We start from the raw sequence: 5,447 nt of genomic DNA on the forward strand, positions 1-5,447 counted from the left end.
AAAGAGCCCGCTGGGCCAATCCTTTCGAATTTACCATCTAAGGCAGGGTTACTCAACATGCGGCCCATGGGCTGTTTGTTGGCAGCTCACGGGTGGGAGGCAAAACGAAAAAGGAGTCAATATAACAATTTTCTCTTGAGATGTGGTTTAGCAGTTCAATTCCTGGACTGTCATTGTTCACGAAAAGTGCTGTCATATGGGTGGCAATTGGGGAAATATTGCATTTTATCAATGTCAGCAGACCTGACTTAAATGGGGACTGTGTGTTGTATAGTCTTGCCTGAATTTTTGTATTCATGCCCATCAGTGTGAAAGAAGCTATTTGCATATATATTTGCATGTACATGCAACTACACTTAAGTTGTGGCCCTGGGCATGTGCCGTGAATATTGGTGTGGGCCCCGGGGCTTCCAAAGTTGAGTAGCCCTGATCTAAAGGTTGATTAATAAAAAGAAGAAAAAGATGAGAGTAAAATTGCTAAAGGAATCAAACTACATACACTCACTGCAAAGTTCCCGGGGCCAGCTTGCAGCCAAGATGAAATAATCTGCTATCTAATAGGTCTCTGGAATACGTCCTCTGCTAGGTTGGCTCATCCTCCCTTTTGGGCTCAGTTTATAGCAAAGATGCTCCAGAAGTGATGAGCTGGAATGAAGACAAACCGAGGAACCTCTCGGGCCCTTCTTACGACCTTGCCCCTGTGGAGGGAATCGCATTGCTCTCGCTGTGAGAACTCATGTCCCGAGATAGAGTCTCTCTCAAGAGCAAGTCACCGGTCCAGGCCTGGTCCTTTTAAGACAGCAGCCCTGGCTGACAGGCTGGTCTGAACATTCACAGCAAAGCTCCTCCGACACGGATGGGCACCACTTGAGGTGGTTGGCCAAGCCTGAGGATGTGTCCCAGAAGCAAACGTTTGCAATATGAGTCCAGAGCCAACATGCCCCGCTTCACGTATGAGACTGACACACGCCTCTGAGCAGGGCAAACAGAACCAGCGAATCATCCGCTTTCGATGGACACCTGGCCTGGCCCACTTTGTACAAGATGTGGTGCGAACCTTCAACAGTGGCTGCAGCCATGGTTTGTAGGTTAGAATCGTAGAATCACAGAATCCTCGGGCTGGAAGAGACGTCAGGAGTCATCGAGTCCAGCCCCCTGCCCAAGGCAGGACCAATCCAACTCAATCAACCCAGCCAGGGCTTGGTCAAGCTGGGACTTAAACACCTCTAGGGATGGAGAGTCCATCCTCTCCCTAGGGAACCCAGCCCAGCGCTTCACCACCCTCCTAGGGAAACAGTTGGTCCTCATGTCCAACCGAGACCTCCCCCACTGCAACTTGAGACCATTGCTCCTCATTCTGCGTCTGTCACTACTGAGAACAGCCCCTCTCCAGCCTCTCTGGAACCTCCCTTCAGGTAGTTGAAGGCTGCTCTCAAATCCCCCCTCACTCTTCTCTTTCTGTTCATCTCAGAAAGTCAGTAACATCTCTCTCTCTCACACACACACACACACACACACACACACACTGTGAGCTGGAGGAGCAACCCCGCTGGGGAGACGCAGCCGAGACAGCAAGATCTCCCCCCACCTCCACCCTCCAAGGATGATGGGGTGTGAAGGAGTCAGACCCCCGGATTCCCCCTGCCCTCCCAGTCCCTTCCTACAACCCAACAACCCAGCTGGGTTCTGCAACTTCCTCTCCAGCTCCCAAACAGCCAAAGTGCCGTTCCCCCCCCCCCCCCCCCATGCCTGCAGAAGGGGAAGGGCACAGTTAAGGGTTAAGGTTAACCCCTTGTTAACTTGGAAGCTGGCAACGCCGCAACCCCATGCCACAGGCCTGCTTGGGGGCATAGCCCTGCACTTCTCACGCCTCCCAGTTCCACAGGCAGCCATGGGAGTTTTGCCCAAGTACCAGGTGCCCGGGGCAGGCCCCTGGCGAGGAGACAGGCATCTTTTCCCAGGGCACCTTTGTTCCCAGGGACCATCTCGGAGCCTTATTTCCATGCCCCGAATATCAAGGCAGAAGGCAGTTACTCTGCAGCAATCGCTGATGTGCTAATGCAGGAAACTCGGCCAGCCCAGCTGGCACATACCTGGTGTGTGAGCTCAGTCCAGGCCTGGAGCTGCCTGGAGCTAGGGGAGGGGCAGCGCTCTCACATGGCAAGCAGGAGGCTGGTGGGCAGAAGTTGCTGATTTCAAGCAGAGACTGCGGATGCACAACTGCGTAGGAGCTCGCTGGGGCTCTTTAGCACAGCTGGGCTATCCAGCTGGTAGACGGGAAAAGCAGGTATCCACGGCCTCGTATTTCCAGAGCCCTGCCAGGGACCCCCAGCCCCTGAGAGCCTCACGCACCAAATAGCCACGTGGGTACATACGTGGAAACAGCAATGCAGGGAAACAGGGCGACGTAAGAGGGAGAAGTAGATGGAGGCAGGAACAGTGCCACCCCTGCAAGCACTGAGACAAGGAGAGGGGCTGGAGGTTGGTTTCACCATGCAGGGAGCATCGATTTAACCAAATCAATCCAAAAACGAGCCCAGATCCGTGCAGGCCCTGCCTTTGCACTCAGAGTGCCTGTCCCTTAAAGACGCGAGGTAACTCATGTAAGTTCACAAGTCGTTCGCTTCCAAAACAGCACCGGGCTTTGCTAATCAGGAATGCCAGGCAATGACACAGCTGGGGATGGGGAGCCCTGGACCAATGTTTCCACTAATCTTTTCCATCCAGATGCGGAATACATTTTGTTCTGTGCATCCAGGCATGGGTGAATGTGCACCACCAGTAGAAACACAAACCCTAGCTGTGGGCACTTTGCTAATCAGCTGGGCAGCATTTGAATCTCTCATAAGAACATAAGAACGGCCACACTGGGTCAGACCAAAGGTCCATCTAGTCCAGTATCCTCTCTGCCAACAGTGGCTAATACCAGATGCCTCAGAGGAGGGATCACAACAGGTAATCCTCACGTGATCCCTCCTCTGTCACCCACCTCCAGAGAAACAGAGGCTAGGGACACCATTCCTACCCAGCCTGGCTAATAGCCATTAATGGACTTAACCTCCATGAATCTATCTATCTAGCTCTTTTTTGAACCGTGTTCAAGTCCTAGCTTTCACCACATCCTCTGGCAAGGAGTTCCACAAGTTGACTGTGCGCTGAATGAAGAAAAACTTCCTTTTGTTTGTTTTAAACCTGCTACCTATTAATTTCATTTGGTGACCCCTAGTTCTTATAGTGTGGGAATAACTGAACAACTTTTCCTTATTCACTTTTTCCACACCCGTCATGATTTTATAGACCTCTCTCATATCCCCTCTTAGTCTCCTTTTTTCTAAGCTGAAAAGTCCTGTCTTTTTAATCTCTTCTGATATGGGACCCATTCCAAACCACTAATCATTTTTGTTGTCTTTATCTGAATCTTTTCCAATGCCAAAATATCTTTTTTGAGATGATGTGACCACATCTGTACACAGCAGTCAAGATGTGGGCGTCCCATGGTTTTATATAGAGGCATTAAGGTATTTTCTGTCGTATTCTCTATCTCTTTTTTAATGATTCCTAACATTCTATTTGCTTTTTTGACCGCCCCTGCACACAGAGTGGGGCTATGTCTACACTGGCACGATCTTGTGCCAGAAATATGCAAATAAGGCTAAGCGTGGAATATCGCCGAGCCTCATTTGCATATCTAATGAGCCGCCATATTGCGGAAGAGGCTCTTGCGCAAGAAGGAGCATCTACACTGCCCCTTCTTGCGCAAGAAAAACCCTCTTGCACAATGACGTTCCGCTGATTATTTTCAGGAATAATGTCATTGCGCAAGAGGGTTTTTCTTGCTCAAGAAGGGGCAGTGTAGATGCTCCTTCTTGCGCAAAAGCCTCTTCTGCAACATGGTAGCTCATTAGATATGCAAATGAAGCTCGACGATATTCCACGCTTAGCCTCATTTGCATATTTCTGGTGCAAGATCACGCCAGTGTAGACATAGCCTGGATGTTTTCAGAGAACTATCCACAATGACTCCAAGATCTCTCTCTTGAGTAGTTGTAGTTAAATTAATCCCCATCATATTATATGTATAGTTGGGATTATTTTTTCCAGTGTGCATTCCTTTACATTTATCCACATTCAATGTCATTTGCCATTTTGTTGCTCAATCACTTAGGGTATGTCTACACTACCCTCCTAATTCGAACTAGAAGGGTAATGTAGGCATACCGCACTTGCAAATGAAGCCCGGGAGTTGAATTTCCCGGGCTTCATTTGCATAAGCCGGGCGCCGCCATTTTTAAATCCCGGCTAGTTCGAACCCCGTGCCGCGCGGCTACATGCGGCACGGACTAGGTAGTTCGGACTAGGCTTCCTAGTCCGAACTACCGTTACTCCTCGTAGCCGCCCGGCACGGGGTTCGAACTAGCCGGGATTTAAAAATGGCGGCGCCCGGCTTATGCAAATGAAGCCCGGGAAATTCAAATCCCGGGCTTCATTTGCAAGTGCGGTATGCCTACATTACCCTCCTAGTTCAAATTAGGAGGGTAGTGTAGACATACCCTTAGTCTGGTGAGAGCTTTTTGAAGCTCTTCCCAGTCTGCTATGGTCTTAACTATCTTGAGCAGTTTGGTGTCATCTGCAAATTTTGCCACCTCCCTGTTTGCCCCTTTCTCTAGATCATTTATAAATAAGTTGAATAGGACTAAATAGGACAGACTTTGGGGGACCCCACTAGTTACCTCTCTCCACTCTGAAAACTGACCATTTATTCCTACCCTTTGTCTCCTGTCTTTTAATGAGTTATCAATCCATGAGAAGACCTTCCCTCTTATCCCATGACAACTTACTTTACTTAAGAGCCTTTGGTGAGGGACCTTGTCAAAGGCTTTCTGGAAATCTAAGTGCACTATATCCCCCTTGTCCACATGTTTGTTGACCCCCACAAAGAACTCTAGCAGATTAGTAAGGGACAAGCGCACGAGCACACAGTTTACAGAGGCCACTGCCAGACCGTACTGTAAGGGAGACTGGGGGTTGGACTGAGGAGCCCTGGATGTAGAGTCCAAGACCGGAATGGGAGGGTGTGCTGGGGAGAGGCAGGAATGAGAGGACTCAGCAGAGAGATGGGTGGGAAAGGGCTTGAACCCCTATCTCTGTGTTGTGTCTAGCTCTAACTGGCATGTCACACAAAGAAACCACAAAACCTTTTCCCTAACTATAAGGAGAGGATTAAAATTGCAGCTCACCTTTCCAGTAGCCAAGCTGGGGACCTGCACGGCGCCTTTAACAATAGCTCTGATTAAAATTAACATAACTCTGCCTTTCTCCTGGCATGGAAAATAGCCTCAGGCCAAGAGGTGCTTTATTACATTTCAGGCTGGGTGTTTAGCTTTTCCATGCCATTTTTCTCCACCTTGGACTTTATGTCCAAACAAAGGGGCCGATTCGATTCCCAG

The 5,447-nt window shown here is 49.5% G+C and overlaps 1 protein-coding gene across 1 annotated transcript in view; it reads right to left on the reverse strand.

Annotated features, from left to right (window-relative positions):
* Positions 1 to 5,447, reverse strand: part of SLC39A11 (solute carrier family 39 member 11) — a 309,601-nt gene that overhangs the window by 301,840 nt on the left and 2,314 nt on the right. The gene's annotated exons all lie outside the window — the stretch shown is intronic.

This window comes from Pelodiscus sinensis, chromosome 20, assembly GCF_049634645.1.
Source record: "Pelodiscus sinensis isolate JC-2024 chromosome 20, ASM4963464v1, whole genome shotgun sequence".
Lineage (NCBI taxonomy): Eukaryota > Metazoa > Chordata > Testudines > Trionychidae > Pelodiscus > Pelodiscus sinensis.